The sequence below is a fragment of the Ictidomys tridecemlineatus genome, chromosome 7, assembly GCF_052094955.1.
Source record: "Ictidomys tridecemlineatus isolate mIctTri1 chromosome 7, mIctTri1.hap1, whole genome shotgun sequence".
Lineage (NCBI taxonomy): Eukaryota > Metazoa > Chordata > Mammalia > Rodentia > Sciuridae > Ictidomys > Ictidomys tridecemlineatus.
In genome coordinates, this window is record NC_135483.1 from 125444223 (window position 1) to 125463653 (window position 19431).

A 19431-nucleotide genomic window follows, 5' to 3' on the forward strand; every position below is an offset into this window, starting at 1 on the left:
TTGACCAAATATTATACAAAAACATGAATGTCATTGTCTTGGGTGAGAAGAATCAATATTATAAAGGTAAAATTAAACAAATTGATTTCAAAAATTAATGCACCTCTAATCAAGTTTCAGTAGAAATCAGGCACTTATATAAGGAAAGACATTTTGACAAACTGTTCATCATGGTGTGTGGGGCACAGAATAGATCTAATGTTTTTAGATAAAAAGAGGACAAAAATCATATGATATGTTATAAAAATTTATAGACATATATGTTGTATATGATTTTACTTTTAAAACAATCTTTTAAAAATCACAAAGGTTTTCTAGTAAATCATTGTTATTCATGACAATTTTATTGTGAATTCTGCAGTCTTTTGAATTATAATAAAAAGATAAACTAGGGACTTTCTAAGTTGTTTCATATTTCTTTTAGGACTTTGACATCTTTGTAAGACAATGGGTTTGATCTCCAGAATAACCCTGTTCTTTTAAACTATTTACCTAGGGATCTTCTGTTTTCTCATCCTTATAGGCACAGTAAAACTTCAGGAACATATGTGGGCTTTTCAAAAGTTTATTTCGACTTATTTCAGTTCTCCTAGAACCAGATGAAAAACTGAAAAGAGTTTGTCTATAATTAGTTCTGCCAGGTCACATGTCAAAATGCCTGAGAAAGCTGTTGGAAAAGGCAGTAAAAGATTTATTTGGGATATTGTGTACTCACTAACATTCAGTGAATATTTCTTGTTTGTTTCGTGTAGGTTAGGGCTTTACATTTAGAATCTCCACTAATCCAAGCAGTATATGTAATTAGTCTATTAATGTCATCCCTGTCTTTCAGATGCAGAACTGATCTTGGAAGGGCTAACTTATTAACCCAGGTGGCACAGCTGCTAAGTAGCTAGAGCCCACATGTTTAGTCACTATGTTGGATAACTACAGAGTTTCTTTTGCATATTTACTAATAAGCAGGTACAGTCCCATCTTTTTCTAATGTATGTTCCCCCATTAGTAAGCATCTTGCAGCCATGTCCCACTTTCTGCTTGGCACAACAGTCCTCCAAGTGCAAAGTGCGAAGAATCCCGGGGCCTCCACTGGAAGGGATGCTGATAGGAACTGAGACTCTCTCAAAGTAGACCAGGGCATCCACAGACTCCTGAGTTATGCTGCACATATTTCTCAAACTTTTTCATCATATACAAAGTCTTCGGTCAGAGTGACCTTTCCAGCCTCTGGTTCTTTCTACACTTTATTTTGAAAATATTTTTTTCTATTAAGATCCAAAATTTAACTCTTTCCCCCACTTTTATTTCTTATAAGTTTTTGCCAACTTAGCTGAAATATATATATATATATATATATATATATATATATATATATATATTTGTTATATACATGCTAGTTTGACATTTTTATGATGAGTTTGTTACTATTTGAGATAAATTTTATAATTTACTCAGCATGATATGAAATAGCATGCAATTGATCTTGATATGAGGTACATCAAATTTCATGTCTAGAGGTTGCAGTATATAACTCTTGTTATTGATATTATAAATTCAACTTTTTTGCTGAAGGACAAAATGATGAGTATGTAGGAGGGCTTGAGCTACAGACTGATGATGTAAGATGGCATCTTCCTCTCACATAAAGAACAATACATTATGCTCCTACTGAGTCAGAGATAAGTGCATTATTCCTATAATATTAAGTTCTCAAATTGGGTTTACATATCCCAGAGAAATTGTCCTAACTTTTAGCCCTTAAAAGGTATATGTCTATCATGTATTTGTGCTGTGTATCTACAACTGTAGCAAATGTTACATTTCTTCTTAATTAAACTTTGTCTTAGCTGCTACTCTCATCACATTTTCTCCTATTCTGTTATTACTTCCTCAGAAGTTCTATTAAGACTTTTGTCTAAAAGATGTTTTTTTAAATTTTTACTTACTTTTATAGAAAAATTAAATTTAGTGATTTGTTTCTTTACCTCTTTGTGGGACTTTTGACAAAGGGTGACACAGCTCTATTCCAGGACACAAGTGCAATATCGTGAATTATTTTTGAACATTTAAATACATAGTGTCTAATATAATGAATAGGTAAAATAAGACTGTAATTCCCAAAACTTGGGAGTAAGATAAAAGATGAACTATATTAAGGAAGGCAATCTCTCAATACATGAAGTTGATAAAAATTAATTTTGCTCTCCTTTCAGTCTTTCTTTTAAAACTATCTCAATAAAAGTGCCTTCAAAGACTTTCAGGTGAAAATTTGTAGTCAATGGCTTTATATGCATTCTTATAAAAGGGGTCTCTTAGGAACACTTTGTAATCGTTAATTCTAAGAATAGCAAAAGGATTCATTGTAAGATAGAAAATTTACCACATAATACTTTTAGAGCCAGAACCCAATTCTGGAAAAGATCACAACCATAAATAGGTAAGGCAGAGCAGGCACCATGACTTGCACAGAGGCTGGCCTTGTATATTTATGGCAAGTTGAATGTGCAAGAATAGCTGCTGCTGCCCTCGGGAGTCAAACAGACATGAAAGCTGCATCACTTAATTTGTTTGACTTCTATTCAATGTAAGCATTTCTTTAAAGCCATATTTCTATATAAAATATTTTTCTGTATCTTTGTTTTCTCCTTAAGGAACAGGATCTTCTCAGCTTCTTAAATACTGCATATTTTGAAATTAGCTCTTTTTACAAGATAAACATATACAATTATTAATTCAGCTATAGAGCATATTTGGACATTTAAAATATGCAACAGCTAACACTTCTCCCCAAATCCATATTGATTACTGGTAGCAGTAATTGGGTTCTTTTATCTTTTGTTTAGTTCTCTATTTTACATCATCTTTTTTTTTTGTAAAAACTGTACTAGACATGAATATTGATTGTGTAGTCAGATTTCAACAGTGTCCTTTCTTGTAATTTATTGATAGCTTTATCACAAATACCCATGTTCACCAGAAAGAATCAATGGGCTAGAGAGATGGAAAATGCATGATTTAACCCAATACTGACCTTGTACTCATGCATAGGATTATATGAGGTGCTGGTGCATTTTGATTAAAGAGACATCCCCTTCCTGTCTCCTACACTTTGTATTTCTTTCCTTCAATATACAACAGATGTTTGAACATAATCCTTCCTACTTCCCTGATTCAATTCTGAATATTGAGTGCCTCATTCTTTGCCTGTCAGCCTTATTGGACCTCCATTCGTGCTCCTACTTGCCAGCATTGCACCCATCCTACGGCCTTTTCATTTGGTGTACTTTTGATGATATTTTCATGACCTTCTTTGGTCACTTTATTCACATATATGTTCATCAGGGAAGTATTTCTTGGCACCCAATATATAAAATGCATGGCCCACCTTACTACTTCATTATTCTTCAGAGGGCTGATCACTGCTTGATATGATGTTGTTCAGTTATTTGTTTGCTTGTTTAAAAAATTTTGTCTCTCTTTCTATTAGAATGCAAATTTTATGAGAGTGTTATTTTGCCCAGCATATAGTAAATTTGCAAAACTGGATATGAAATAATGAAGGAAACCCTTCATTATTTGAAATTCAGAATTTTAAAAATATAAGCAAATAATTATTTTACAAAATCAAACACAAAAACTCATATAAAATAGCTGTCTTAAGTAAAATTGTTGTGTGCAATATAATAGAAAGGGAATATTGATTGTTGGGAGTTGATCAAAGTTTTTAAAACATTGTAATTTTTTAAAAAATAGCTTCAGTATTACAGTATGAATATCATTATTTGAAAATTTAAAAAGCCTCTTAGGTTGTTTTTAGCATTTATTTTCATGAAACATGCTTTTTGGAAAGCCTGTTATGTGTCACATAGTGTTGTATATGAATAAAGAAATCCCAAAGCTGATGGAGGTCATTCCTAGTTGAAATAAAATTACATTAAAGATATGAAAATTGTTGGAAACAGAAACAGAAACATAATGAGTTCCTGCAATAAATTATACATGTGACATTTAGTAACTGTAAACAGTTATATATTAAGTTCTATAAGCAGTATTCTTTATTAATTCTGGTAATAAAGTAATGGATAGAAAATCCTGAATACATCAGCCGATATCATATATAAATAACTTTCAGCATTAAGTCTTTAGATTTTATAAGTCTTGGAATAGAGAAATTTCTCTGGGATATTTTCATGCAAGTATTAATAATTATTCTGTAGAAATGTTCTGAAATATGGGATATAAAGTACAGTTCAGTGTTAGCCCTTCTATCCATGATATAATTTCTCAGTGACCTTAACTTTGGTCAGTAATAATAGTTTCTTATCTAAAAGATGAAGCCTTGTAAGGAATATTAAATATCTCGGGTCTTATTTTTGTTCTCTTGCAGATCATTTGGTCCTGAGGCATTATTTCATAGCTGTGCCAGTCCTCAGTTAAAAAGTAATTAATATGAGAAAGCAAGAGAATACCATCATCATTTTAGTGCATTAATTGCATACAAGAATCTTTTTTTCTTTCCCCTGATAATAAGAACCTATGTTTGGTCTTCTTCCCATTAATCTCATATTCCTTTTTCATTCTAATAATAACCTGCAATCTGCAGCCTTAATCATGATAAGCAGTCTCAAATCACTTTATCTCATCACAGTGTTGGATAAACACTTCTGATTTAAATTTCAATAATTCTACATTAGCAGTGCTGATATGAGCCTTAGATGTCTGATAGAAATTCTGCACAGGGATTACTTAGTAATTATTGGTTTCATTGAGGTTTATGTTAGAGCTGTAGTTAGCTCTGTGCCAGAAATTCAAGCCCCAGAGAGCAAGTCAGGCCAAGCTTGCATGATCGCTGCTGTTCACCTATTAGATATGTCATAAAAAATGAAATTAAGGACTCTCTAGTGAATGATCAAGCTGTCTAAAAATCTCATAGAATTTTAGAATCACAGAAATTTAAAATGAGACTGCTCTATTAGATTATCTAATCAACCTCCCACCCCTCTCTTTCTCTTGAGGGACCATTCTCTTAATGCCATTTTTGATGATTTTATCTAGCTACCTAAATGACTTGGTACATAAGACTTCTATACTTCCCCCAGGAGAACTTTCCCTGCTCTAATAGATTTCATTGTTGGGAATGCTTCCTAATTGCTAAATCTTTTCCTCCCTTAATTTCAAGCTCTTCTTTTATTTTAAGCTTTGTTTTACTGTCCAGTTTTTCCTATTTCTCATACACAACCTGCATCTCAAATAAGCATTGCATTTATTCCATTAAGAGTCAGAACATGGATAACAGGAAAGTTTATGGAAGGTAAAAACTTGGTCATCCAAAGTCATATTTGTTAATCAGCTAAGAAATTCTCACTTCATGTCTTTAAAAATGATATAATCCTTTTTATGTTATTGTCTTTTTTATGTTCTATTAAAATCATGAACCACACTTGATCGTTCAAAGATATTTATACCCCCTTTTGGTGCAAAAAAGATTAGAACAAGTAGTTCATTGAGAAGTATCAGGAAATGGAGAATGCTTTCCTCTTACTGTGGACACTAATTTTCCTGCAGATTATGTAGAGCAACATGTCCTTCCTCAGCGTCTGAAATCTTTCTGATGCATGGATCTTGGATTAGAATTAACTTTGAAATTATTTTTCTCTTACAAATGGCAATTGAGTGAAACTAGTTTAATTTTTTTTAAAAAAATGGACATAAATTAGATGTTTATATCCTATCTTAATCATTATCATATCTACTTCTCTATGTGAAGAACAAAAGAATTGAAATAATACCATTACTCAGTTTGATTTACAAGTATGTTTGCATGAGATATTTTGCTAGGTGCTTTTCATGTAATATTTCAGTAATTTCTCAGAATTCTCTTATCAGATGAGAGAACTGAAGTTCAAAGAAAGACATATGAAAGTCATGGACCTGCTAAAAAATATAGCTTTTAGCTACACTGTTATGCTGCCATGTTGTACTTGTTTTTAAGTTGTTTTTTTTTTTTGAATAATAATTACTAAGTACACAGACGCTAAAGAAACAAAATCTTTTCTTTTGGTTATTATGTCATCATATGCATGGAAGTTTCAAAACTTTTGAAACTCTTAATTTTGTAGAAAATACAGCTGCCACACTTGACCTATTCATTACAGTTCAGTAGTCTACCAACTGTAATAGAAATCCCATAGTATTTGAGCTTTAGTTGCAAAAGCATTTTTTAAAAAATCATCTTGTGAAATTCTGCCATCTCAATGTCAGCACAAGAGTTACCAGGCAACATTTGCAGGAGTAAGCTCTTGAGGCAGTTATAGAACCAAACAGCATATAGTGACTGAATGTTCTGAGCAAAGGCAGAGATGGACCCAGAGCTCCATTCTAGTTGTGAGGCCAAGCAAAAGCTATGGAATATAAATGATTTAATGAATTTTGATGGATAGAGTTTGTGAACAAGCATAAATATGGAGAGGAGTGTTGTAATGAACTCCCTTCTGTATATTCATCCTCAGATTTAATCATTATCAATGAAAAACATTTAGTGCTTAATTTGCTTTTCTGTAGGATTAAGCCAAATCTTAGCATCATGACTTTATACCACTAAATATTTCTCTATTTTTTTAAATAATGATTTTCTCTTATAACCACAATACCATTATCAAAATATAACAAAATTCAGCATGTTTAATACTGACTTTATATATGGATTTCCCTGATTGCTGAAAAGTGTTTCTTTATAGATGATATGTTCAGTTTGAAACTGAAAAATGTATGCTTGGCATTTGTAATGTCTCTCTATAGTTATTAATTTTTAATTTGAAATAATTTTAGAATTATTTATGTACTGTCGAAACAGTAAAACTGCAGACTACTCTTCCCTCAGCTTCTCTAGTATTAACATGTTGCTTGGCTAGAGTGCAAAGATCAAAACCAAGAAATTAAGAGGTCACAAGCTTAATAACTAACCTATTGGTAAAATTCAGATTTCACCAGTTTTTTACTAAGGTTTATTTTTTTTCCTTCTAGAATCCAATCTAAACCCCTTTGTTATATGTGCAATCCACTTTCTCCCACATCTTATTGAGTTATTGAAGAAACCAAATAATTGATGAATGAGATGTCCTGCACTCTGAACTTGTCTTACTGTTTCCTCATGGTGTTATTCAATATATACCTCAATCCAAATGTTTTAAGCATTGGAAGAAATTGGCTTGATTCAATTTTAGGTTCATTGATTCTTACAAAAATTCTTCAAAAGTGATGCTGTGAACTTAATATTATATCACATCAGGAAACACATAAGTACTTGATCCATTTTAGTGATGGGTAAAGGTTAAATGTTTAACCTTAGTATCCATTAATAATCATTGCCGGAATCAATTTTTTTTCATTTTGAGTTGCAAAGTGGTAGTAATGTCCTACTTTTATTATTTCTTTTAAAACTTAGCATCTGAAATTACTTTTTTAAGAAACATTTGCCCTTAACAACTAGAGATTAGTTACCTTGAGTTTTGATTTTCTTTCTTCAATGTCCAACTTTTAGAGTAAAAAGTTTCCATTCTATCTAGCTTTCCTGCAGATAGACTTTTTCTCATTTGTTTTGTTTGTGTAATCTGTATTAGGATGTTTAAGTTTCATTGTGAACTCCTGAGTTGTATGCACTTACTGTTTCTGTTAATTGTATTCATTATTATTTTTCACGTTCAAACTCCTGATTGCTTATCAGTCCACACCAAATCAGCTGGCTTCTGTGCCTTTTGTACATAACCTAGACTCTGACTATCTTATTTTCTTGGAGTCTTGTCTTATGTACCTCTTGCCATGGACCTTTGATTATCCAATTCTTCAAAAACCCTCAGTTATTAATTTTTTAATAAAAATGGTATTGAGAGCGCATAGCCTGGACACAAGACTCAAAACATGGATGCTATTATTTTCAGCGCATTGTTCTCATGAACAAATTACTAGGCAAATGGCTATTAGAAAATAATCTATTGAGAAAGTTTTGAGGTTGGCAATTTTGTTTAAAATATTTTCCCCACATCATTTCAAAGCGAAGCTATCAACAAATCATTTTTTGCATAGTACTTTAAGCAGAATTCTATTAGTTATAGCTTCCACCTTTCTTTTGATGGCTTTCTGATTTAGAAAAAGCACAACTTCCTCAGAAACTGAGTGATTGGGTGGAATTGCTAGTAGCATGACTCTTCCATAAAAGTAAAAGAGAATGTGCAAATTTTTAGAAAATTGGTGTGCATCTGACAAGAGAACTACTCAAAGAAAGCAGTCATGCTACTCTTATTTGTGGACTAAAATACTTCAGCATGCCATTATTACTGTTTACTAGTTGTAGAAAACTTATCAAAATTAATAAAACTAATAACAAAGTAGTGGCATGATATTCTGATTCCAGTAGTTAGTTTTGGATTAGACTTTCAAATGTTTTCAAATAAGCCCGAGCATATAGTTAAATGTCAAGAAGGAATAAATCTTGTATGTCCCTGATCATTTTTTAAAAAAATGTTTTTATTAAATTTTTATTTTTTTAATCTTTTTTTTTTTAGATAGGATCTTACTCTGTTTTCTATGTGTACTATATTGGCCTCAAACTTGTGATTCTCCTGATTTAATCTTCCAAGTATCTAGATTAGCAATATTAAGGCCACCACACCTAGCCTTAATATTTTTTTAATATGTGAAATAAAAACTACTTATATTAAAGGAGGTATTCATAATACTTTCATGTTGATATGTCTGCCTCATAATTATCAGGAAACACTGGGGCAGTTCAGCAGCTCTGACTTAGACTAAAATTTATATACAGTTTATTCATTTTTTTCTTTTAACAAAATGAAACTATAATATGGCCCATACCATAGATTGGGATCAAGAAGATCTATCCACTCATTATGATAATAAAATAGGTATCTTTCCATTTCCTTTGCTTCATTAATAAGGTGAACTGAAATTAGTTTAGCCAATGATGCTGTTACAATCTGCAGCAGATTCTGAACATTTTACCAAAGTAATGGATACTATATTTGAAGGGGAGCAGAACATAGCTTTTACGATAGAAGAGTAAGGCTTTCATTGCTCTGAGTAGATGAATCATGGTTTTAATTAATATTCTTGTAATATGTTCATAAGTGTATATTTAAGTTTCTCAAGATATTAAAATATCAACAATTGAGGACATGGTATACCAAAAAATGTTGGATGAAACAATATGATGTAGAAGGCAGAAAGAGAGTTTGTGATACCAGAATTATTGTTGCTTGACTAGGTAGTAGTTTAATTTTTAAGTGAAATTCGGCATTGGATATTTTATTAAAACATCAATATAAATAATAAATCATATGTAATTAATATATGAATATTTATACATATTATATTTATATTAATATACTATTAATATATGGAATTTTTGAATGAGATATATTATTATTATGAACTATATATCAGAATATTCTTTTCTTTTCTGGCATTGGGGATAGGACCCAGAGCCTTGCATGGGCTAGGCAAACAGTCTATCCTTGAACTGCACCGCTAACCCATGATATCCACTTTCTGAATTTTGGGAATCTTAAAAATGTTTCTAATAATTTACACTACATAAAGATATCAATATGGCACTAACACAAAGTACATAGTGTATAGAATCATGCTTATGCAACATTGAATTGACTTTTAACCTTTACCTCTCTAAATTATTGTACATATATGGATGGTAATTAAAAGAAAAAAAACATTGGCAAAACAAGGAATAGTTCATGTTGATAAGGAATTATATCACAGAGGACATCAAAAAACAAAGAAAGAGAAGGATGCTGTGGCATAAACCCATAATCCCAGTGGCTGGGGAGGTTGAGGCAGGAGTATCTTGAGTTCAAAGCCAGCCTCAGCAAAAGCAAGGCCCTAAGCAACTCAGTGAGACCCTGTCCCTAAATAAAATATAAAATAGGGCTGGGAATGTGGCTCAGTGGTTGAGTGCCTGAGTTCAATCCCAGGTACTAGGAAAAAAAAAAGGAAAGAAAGAAAGAAAGGGCTAGGTAAAGTGACCATGGTAACTTGCCACTCCTCTCTCCAACATCCAAGTAATGACCAAAGTCCAGTAATCACTCATGGTTTTATTTATTTAATCTTTATCCCCTTGCCAACAACATTTTCCAGGTATCTATCATATGGCAGCACACAGATAATTAATGCCAACATCTCTCAAGTGTAATTTCCTGTCTTTGATCCACTGTCTTCGTGAATCCTTGAGTCTAGTGATTCCTCATCTTTTATTGCTCGTCTCAATTATGTAATTTATTTCTGTATTGCAAGCTAAGTGCAAACATTGCATCCTTTTAATTCATGTTCCTGATCTCATCCTTCATGTCCAACATTAATTAGTTTCTTTTTCTATTATCTCAATATTTATGCATGCATTTCTTGTTTCATTTATAATTCTTTTCTTTAGTGAGGCATTTGTTCATATTTTGGGCAGTTTGTGTCATCTATTCATTTCTATTCTCATGACCTTTTAGTGGTTAAAATAAAGGAAGTACTTATCATAATTGTTGGATAAAGGAAGAGCTGCCACTTTCTTAAAGTAAAACCTATTTATGTGTTTATTTTCTTTGCTTTAGTCATAAGGAATATGAATACAAGAAAACTTTATTTGGCCTTTAAATTACCCTTCACCTGAGAATATATCATTTTAATTTTTTATGTTTATTCTTGATAAAGTTACACTAGTCTTATTAAACAGAAGCTTTTCATTTCACCAATAATATGACTGCTAAATTGTCTTAACATTAACATATCCTACTGTTTCAAATTTAATATTTTTCCTGTGAGTGGGGGGTGTGCAAGATATCTTCTGCAACTTTCCTAACTTACTTGGTATCTCACTCTTCCTGTCTTTTTAGTAGTCTATGCCTTGTCTATAATCCATCTTATTCATTCAGGGCGTTTTTCTAGTTTCTATTCTGGGTATCCTCGTAAGAGGAAATCTTGACTTGCAACAGCCTTCTTCCCAACTTACCATTTGTTTTCCATCCTCTGTGTTCTACCCATCTTGGAAAGCTTCCTTGCCCCAGGGTGAATGCCTCAGCTTTGTATTCCAGTACTGCTGAGGATGGAATTTATCACATTTTGCTGAAATGTTATATTTAAATATCTATTCTTGTTGACTCTTGGATCTATAAGAATGGGGATCAAACATGTTTTGCTCATCAATTTATCATCATCATACTTAGTATGATTCTTAATATCTAACATGTGAATGAATGTATTGATGCCTTACCAAAAGTACTCAGCAATAATACTTCCTTTTATTTATTGGTCTTTTGATTAGTCTCGTTGCATACCTTTTTAATTTAGAGGAGAGGCAAAGGGAGAGAGAGACAGATTGAGGCTCTGGTTAATTTCCCCATGGCATCCTTGATATCTTGGATTTAAGATTTACGTGGTATTTATTAAAGATCAGGTATGCACTAGACTCAACTAATCATTAGAAAGGGCCCAGAAGGATAAAAAATAGTCTTCCCAATGGATATGTGAAAAGGTTCATAAAGAACAGTTCAGAGGCTGGGTGTGGTAGCACTCTCCTGTCATCCCAGCAACTTGGAGTCTATTTCAGTCTAAAATTCTGGACAGTGATTTGGCTGCACAGTCATTCTGTTATTCATATTTAGACCAAACTTTTTCAAAAAATATACTTATCTGCATGTATATATATATATATATATATATATATATATAATATATATGTGAGTGAGGGGGCACATTGCAAGATATCTTCTGCAACTTCTCTTTAATTTTAATCAGGTACCTGCCGTTTAACAAATTTGAAACAATATGGTTTCATGTATTTCTAGTTACTGAGCAAAAATAGCATACACTGTGTGGGGGACCTCCAGGCATCTTATCTAGTTTCCTTTCAAGAACAGTTCAGAGTGTGCATTTCCATTTCCTTTACTTTTCTTCTTAGCTAAGTATCCAAGATTCCTCTTTTATAGGTACAGTCTATTCTTCAAGATGACTACCCCTTGCCAAATCCTAGCTTTGACTATTTCCAGCATAATGAATTCACTTTTATTTTCCTTTTATATTTCCATTCAGATAGCATAACATAAACATATCTTTTAATTGATACCCTCTTCATCATGCTAAGAAAATCTAACTCCTAGAGAAACTGCTCTAGTCCTAGGCTTCTCAGATTTTTTGGTTGGCAATAATTTTGTAATTGTTGTTCTCTGCTTCAATCAAAAATTGCTCAAAAGGGCTCCTCATTTCTTTTGACATGCATGTTGATAAAGTCCATCACCATTCTGTGGCTTCATGCTTTTAAGAAATCTCTCATAAGACCTCTGAAAAGTGGTATCTTTCCTAATCAGCTTAACTGATGTTCTGCTAGATAGGCTGCATCATGCTAATGAGACTATTTTTGCTTGGCAAATATGAAGAGCCAAGTATGTGCCCCTTTCCAGAGACGTTCCCTGCCTAGAATACAAGTAGGCTTTAAACCTCTCTGAGTCTCTAGCAGTAATATTTGGAGGACATAGGATGGAGGGAGAGGGGTTAAAAAAATTAAAATAGACTCATCTAGGTGTATTTCTATAAATGTTCAGAAATTTATCATTTCTCTTTAATAGATTTCATTCTTTAGAAGCTTTCATTATGTTAGCACAACCCAGTGTATTGTATATTGATCTAGTATACATTGATAGGCATTAATGAACATAGTACCTTTTATAGTAATATAGTTAATTGTAAATCTAAGAAGAAATTTTGTTCTTAACATTACTCAAATTTTATTTTTGTACATTCTGTCCAATGTCTATTTGTGTTTTAGACTCAATAACACATTTTTATTGCATTTCTGTTCTTGATCCCTTTGATATTAATTACCATCATGTTAAATGGGTTACATATTTGACATTTGCATGATAGTTATGCTAAAACCAAGCCTTAGAAGACAAACAGCCGGATTAGGAGGACAAAGTTCTTCAGAATCACTGGGATTTACTTGTTATTGTTTACATTTAAAAATCCTAAAACATGATTTTCACAAAACCCTGCTGCCTTGGGAGGTTTTACTGACAAGATCCATCATATCAAAAGCCTGCTCAGCTGAACCTTGGAAAACCTATCCTAGTGTTTTTAATAGATATTGAAAGCTTTATATATCCTACTGCAACTCTCAGTGATCTCAGGCCTAAATGCCTCCCACAAGCAAGGGCAGCTGAGGCAGAAGGAAGAGGGTGGGAGTTCCCACTTGCTGGGAAAGGGGAGGGTTGAGTTAGAAGTTTCCAATATATTTAGGCTCATCAGTTTGCTGGATGTGGGTTGCGTGTTGCCATTTTGGGTGGTGATCTGTCAAGACTGGTAGGGGATTTGACATAATCGGGGGATTTATCACCATTAGGCTTGCATCACATGAGAAGGCAACAGGAACAACAGCTAAACCCTTAGACCAGACAGGGTCACTGCAGTCTAACGTGAAGCACAGCTTGGACATCAACACTTCATCCCCAGCATCCTCCTCCACTGCAAGGTGCTCACTCAGGCAGTGGTGGGAAGTCTCTTGTTGCTAATTCTATCTTTTGTCCATATCCAGGATGTGTAAAGCCTTATATCCTTTTTAATCTCAATTGCTAAATAGATAGGTTTAGAGAAAAATGTTTAGTTTGAACTTTTCACACAGAAGACAGCAGAAAAATAGAATTTACTTAACCAATTTACCAGATCAAAAATATGTAATGCCAATTATACACTTTTATGTAAAAATGGTTTTACATAATATTTAGGTCTGCAATAAAAAGTCTTTAAAAATACTCAGTGACTATACCTTTTTATCAGCTATACCATCTTGATTCTGTTATTTGACTTCTTGCCCTGGTTAATTAGAGATTCCAAATAGTTGATGGGACCTCAGAGAAGGTATAGCAAGGACTGAAACTCAAATATTTTTAAATGACAGCAGAGAAGAAGACAGATGGTCGTTTCCTCCACATATTCTAATAGCAACCAGACTGTTCATTAAAATAAGAGGTAACTCAGAATGTTCTCAAACCTGTTCAGAGAATTAAATTAATCTGAATAATTTAGACATAATCACATTCTTTTCATTTTAAGGCAAGGACATATATTATGTTCAAATTGTCAGGTCATTGAACCTATGTTCCCAGTTTAAACTCTCTACTGTTGACATCATCTGTAAACCAAATTTTGTCATAAAAAAAAAAGTAAAATAGGTAGGGCTGGCATAGGTTAGTTTTTTGAACCTCATTTTCCTTTTTTGATACAAGTTAGAATTGTAATGTGTCTGCTAAGGCTTCTCCAGCTGAAATCAGTCTAGGTTTTAGTAAATATACTGCTTAGGTGATAAGACTTATTCATTTACAAAGGACATTATTTTTGTCTCATTACAGCTGTCCCTTAAGTAATTTTATTTTCCCATTTTGCTCTCATTTTCTTGGAAAAACAAACAAGAGGTTTTTTTTATCTATTTCAACAGATTCTGATTGATTATAGGAAAGTGAGTAGCTTTCATTAAAACTATATTTGAACATTACCAAATCACCATAAGATTATTGATACCTGTTTGTCCAAACAAAAGCCTTGAAAAAACAATTGCATTATGATGCATATCATGTATTTCAAACTTAATATATTTAATCAGATTAGTTGGCTGAGACCCAGTCAGTGCTCTGTCAGCAGATTGAAAGTAAAACAAAGAGGCTATAATTAATGAAATTAATGCCAGATATAGAACTTAAGACTTGAGGTGACACTTCGGTCATAACATTTTCTTTGAGCTTAGCAGAATGGAGAGACAATTTAGTTGCAAGTAATTGTTTTTAGTTTAATGGCACATGATGAGATGAAGATGATTATTTTTCTCATGCTACTGACTTTTGAGACTGTTGCAGTCTTGATGCTACAAAACTGTCAGATATATTTGATCAGGATATTCAGAAAACAAACCAGTATAATTTGATTTACAATTTTTATCTTCCCTTTGTTGAGAGATATATGAGTGAAATTTCTGAGCATGTCCATCTTCATCATTCTAACAATAAGAAATTGTTTGGTAGGTGGTCTTTCTCACCTTTTAACTCCAATCCGTTGTCAAGTCCTGTTCAATTTGCCTCTTAAATATCTCTTTGCTCTCTCTCCATGGCTACTCCTGGTTATTGTCTTTTACTGCAGCTTCCCACCTGCTCTACTTGCTTCAGTCAGATATTTTCTCAGAGCAGCCCAAGTGATGTCTTTAACACACTATCAGACTGTGTCACAGCCTTTGATAAAAACCATCAATTACCTCCTACTGAGTGCAATAACACATTTTTTTCAGGTGATAAATACAATTTCCCTTCTATATACACCAAATAGGACTATCTGATAGAGGTTTTCCAGCAAAGAAAATGGAGAAGTGTAACCTTTTATTATAGAAAGAGTTCTGTATAAGACAACCTTAGTTCCTGAAAATAAACACTAAAATGTTAATGATAATATTTCTACTGATATTAGCCACTATTAAATCAATATCCCTTGAAAGAAAAGAATGGAGATTGTGAAGGAGGGTTGTTAAGTCAAGATAAATCATCAGGTCTTGCTGTCAAGGACAGTGCTACTGACACCAGGTTAAGAACAATGTCAGTGGGATATTTGTATGAATGAGATGTGTAATTGAGATGAAATAGGCAATGCCTATAAAAGGGATGGGAAAGGTACATTCTGCTTCCAATTTTCTTATGTATTAACAGCAGAAGAATTCATTGGCACCCAGGCAATGGCAAAATCTGCTTCATTGTAAAGGTATTCCACATCAGGGAGACTTGCTTTGATTACATTATAACATTTTTCAGGAGCAAAAGGTAGGGCTAGAAATTTACACATATTTGGTAAGACTTCATTAAGAAAAAAGAAATAAAAGACTATGAAATCAAAGTTATAGAAATGGAAAGTACTTGTGCTGTTGAGAGTCTTGAATGATTGAACTTCACCAGTATAATGTTAAAACCATCTGTGGTGAGTTAAGGTTTTGAATGTTTACTTTCTTTTACTTTTAAAAAACAATCTGGACATGTTTCCCTTTGTTTGGTGATGATGAGTACCTTTGTCCATGAAGAGACTGCCATATTCTTACAGCAGTTCCATACATAGATCTTATGTGATACCACTTTATATGGGGCTATGCTCCTTCCATCCTTTATTAGACATTCTAACTATGGAAGGAATTAGTGTCTATATAGAGATTAAGGAAAGAGTAGTCTAGGGATGTGGCTTGGGAGTACAGTACCTGCCCAGCATGTGCAAGAACCTGTGTTTGATGCCCAGCACAATATCCCCAACAAAAGAAAACAATATATACTACTTGACAAATAAACAGATTTAAAAGAGCATGATTACAGCCTATGAATAACTGGGAGCTGTCAGCACCAGAGGAGTGGCACGGCTGAAACCGTAATGATGACTTCAAATTATAGAGGGGACTTTTCTTCATGACTTAGAGAATAATTACATAGTTTTAGCTTTGTTTATGGAAACTTTGACATTAGAGGAGATTTAACTTAGAAGACATAGAAAGCTTACTTGTTTCTTTCCTAACAGATGTGCCTGTTTACACTTACGTGAATAGGCAAGGTATTGCTTAATATGGTGAGCAAGATGTTTAGAGCATGCATTTTTAAAAACAATAAAATATAGTTTCTTTATGGGACTTCTGTGTCATCCTTAGAAGTATTTTTTTTTTTGTATCAGGGATTGAACCCGGGGCACTCAACCACTGAGCCACATTCCAAGCCCTTTTTGTATTTTATTTAGAGATAAGGTCTCATCAAGTTACGTAGGGCCTGCTAAGTTGCTGAGGCTGATTTTGAACTCACTATCCTCATGTCTCAACCTCCTGAGCTTCTGGGATTATAGGCATTGGCTACTGTACCCTGCCTTAGAAGTAAATTTTTAAAAGCTTTTGTAAAACTTAAATGTACTCATTTTTATTTTTAATTAAATTTTGTTTTCCACTGATGCATAACAATATAAAATTTTACATGATTAGAATGTTATTTAATTGGAATAATACACTATGTAGCCTTTTCAGAGTGGCTTCTTTCAATTTATAGTGTGCATTTAACATTCCTCTATGTCTTTTGTGGCTTAATAGGTCATTTCTTTTTATCATTGATAATATTCCATGGTATGGATATACCACAGCTTATTTATCCATCACCTCTTTAAGAACATTTTGGTTGCTTCCAAGCCTGGGCAATTATGAATAAAGCTGCTATAGATATTTCTATGCAGACTTTTACATGTACCTAAATTTTTAATATAGTTGCATAAATATCAAGGAGTTTGATGACTAGATAGTATCTTAAGAGTACTTTAGTTGTACTGGACATTGGCAAACTGTGTCAGAATGGGTGTGCCATTTTGTGTATTCTAACAGGAGTACAATGGTAACTCATTGTTGTTTTAATTATCACTTTCCTGATGATGTATGATGTTGAACATCTTCTCATATTTTTTTTACCTTGTGTATATCTCCTTTGTTGAGATGTCTGTTGAGAACTTTTGCTCATTTATGTAGGTCTAATTTTTTATCTGAAAAAAATAGTAATATGTCACAGCAATTCTGAAAATAAAATATTGTTAATCTTTAAGCATAAAACTTAGCATATAATATATATGTATATATGCACATGTTATATATTTATACACCTAAGAATTAGATGATGTTGTTTCTATTGATTACCTGCATTACTTCATAGTGACATATTTGAAACAAAACTTACTCTCTCCACCTCTCTAGTCAGGTTTTCTTTCCATTTATTTATTAATATCAATGCCTCCGATATTCTTCTTTTTGGTTTGACTTTACATATTACTGTTACTCTTGATCCATCCCCTAAATATAGACAGATTTCTCTCATTTTACCTTTTGTTAAATAAATATGTTCATTGGTGAATATAGCAGCCTCAGAATAATTTTTGGATACTCAGGGCAACATTTATTTTAGTCTCTTATTTTTTATTGCTATTTTTTAAAAAATAAAAGACAGTAAATGCATTATAATTCTTATTACACATATACAGCACAATTTTTCATATCTCTGGTTGTATATAAAGTATGTTGACATCACTTTGTGTCTTTACAAATGTACTTTGGATAATGATGTCCATCACATTCCACCATTCTTGCCAATCTACCCCTGCCCACTTCCTTTTCCTCCCACCCCTCTGCCCTATCTAGAGTTTTTCTATTCCTCCCATGCTCCCCCTCCCTACCCCACTATGAATCAGCCTCCTTTATCAGAGAAGACATTCAGCATTTGGTTTTTTGAGATTGGCTAACTTCATTAGAATAATCTTCTCCAGTTCCATCCCTTTACCTGCAAATGCCATGATTTTATTCTCTTTTATTGCTTAGTAAAATTCCATTGTGTATATATGCCACATTCTTTTTGTCTATTCATCTACTGAAGGGCATCTAGGTTGGTTCCACAGTTTACCTATTGTGAATTTCGCTGCTATAAACATTGATGTGGCTGTGTCCCTGTAGTTTTCTGATTTTAAGTTCAGGGCAAGATATTAAAGTGAAGATTTAATCATATACAGTTTATGTATTTTTTTTCAGGCTAACTAGAATATTCCATTTTTAACTCTAAAATATTTTATAAGCAGAGTGAAATATTACTTGAAACAAAATAACTGAGTTACATTAAATTCTTTTCCTTTTTGTTGTTCAAAATGTAATATATTGAAGGATGAACATCATGAGTTAGATATTAAAATTGGCAGAATAGATAAGAATACAGTTTCTGAATCTAAATGGTACAAAAATATATGTGGCCATATATACCTACACAAAAATTATAAATATGTATGGCCACAAAGTAAAACTTCCCTTAACCAATAATTAATTCTGTGTAATGAGTCCAAAGTGGAGATCTGGTCAGAACACTTGATTTTTGATATTTCAGATGGATCAGATTATATTTTCTCTTTCCCTTCCTTGGCTATTTTGCTTTGCAATATTAACAAGTATGAATATGAGGCAGTTTAATATATTGAATGTCTTAGCACCACTTGTATAATATAGATAATTGTACTCATAGATGTCAAAATATTCTTCAAAGATATATATATATATTTTTTTTTTTTTTGATAAAATTTCCCTAAAGGTCATTAGGCCATTTGAGAATTTTACCTCTGGACTCTGGATATGCATATTAACAGAATTCTGTAGATAGACAATTTTTTACTTTAAAAATTACATGTGTATGTAGGGGGAGGGGTCTTGGCTGCCTTAAGTTTGAGCTACATTTTAGCATAAATTCATAGAGCTTGATTATCATTTCCTTTCTGAAAATGTTGATTTTTAAGGAAGTCACAGTTTCATCTCATTTTTCATATATTATTTGCCTCAGTACTTTTTTTAAC

At 32.7% G+C, this 19431-nt stretch overlaps 1 protein-coding gene across 3 annotated transcripts in view; it reads left to right on the plus strand.

The window, feature by feature from the left end:
• The window catches only part of Kcnj3 (potassium inwardly rectifying channel subfamily J member 3), a 142986-nt gene that overhangs the window by 109178 nt on the left and 14377 nt on the right, over positions 1–19431 (plus strand). The gene's annotated exons all lie outside the window — the stretch shown is intronic.